The sequence below is a fragment of the Lemur catta genome, chromosome 6 (genome assembly GCF_020740605.2).
Source record: "Lemur catta isolate mLemCat1 chromosome 6, mLemCat1.pri, whole genome shotgun sequence".
NCBI lineage: Eukaryota > Metazoa > Chordata > Mammalia > Primates > Lemuridae > Lemur > Lemur catta.
Genome location: NC_059133.1, coordinates 1074991 through 1075451, shown reverse-complemented (window position 1 = coordinate 1075451; position 461 = coordinate 1074991).

Here is a 461-nt window from a genome sequence, read left to right as displayed (position 1 = left end):
TGACTGGGAAGACGTGTCCTCAACCGCCGGGTGGAGGACTGGGCTTAGGTCTGGGCAGGCCCGGGCCCTCCCTGAGGAAGACAAGATCGCGCCACTGCCACCGCCCTGTGCCTGGACTCGCCTGGCCCGGCCTGCTCCTCGCACAAGCCCCCGTCCATGCCTGGTCTGCCCTTCAGGTGGGGCCTACATTGGGCAGGTGGGCACTCGGCAGGGGGGTCCCTGCCACCAGCCCCAGGCACAGCCTCCACCTCACTGCCATGGACACTTGGCTCCGGGGCCCCCCCGGCCATGTGGGGGTGGCTGGGAGGAGACCAGGGGACCCCACAGTGCCCCGCTGTGCCCACCTGACTGGGAAGCGCATTCCTGTGCCGGGTGTTCGTGGCCTGTCCCCACTGCGTGAGCTCCATCCACACCTCCGCCCCAGACTTCCTTGTCCATCTTCCCACCTTGCTGCCTCCGAG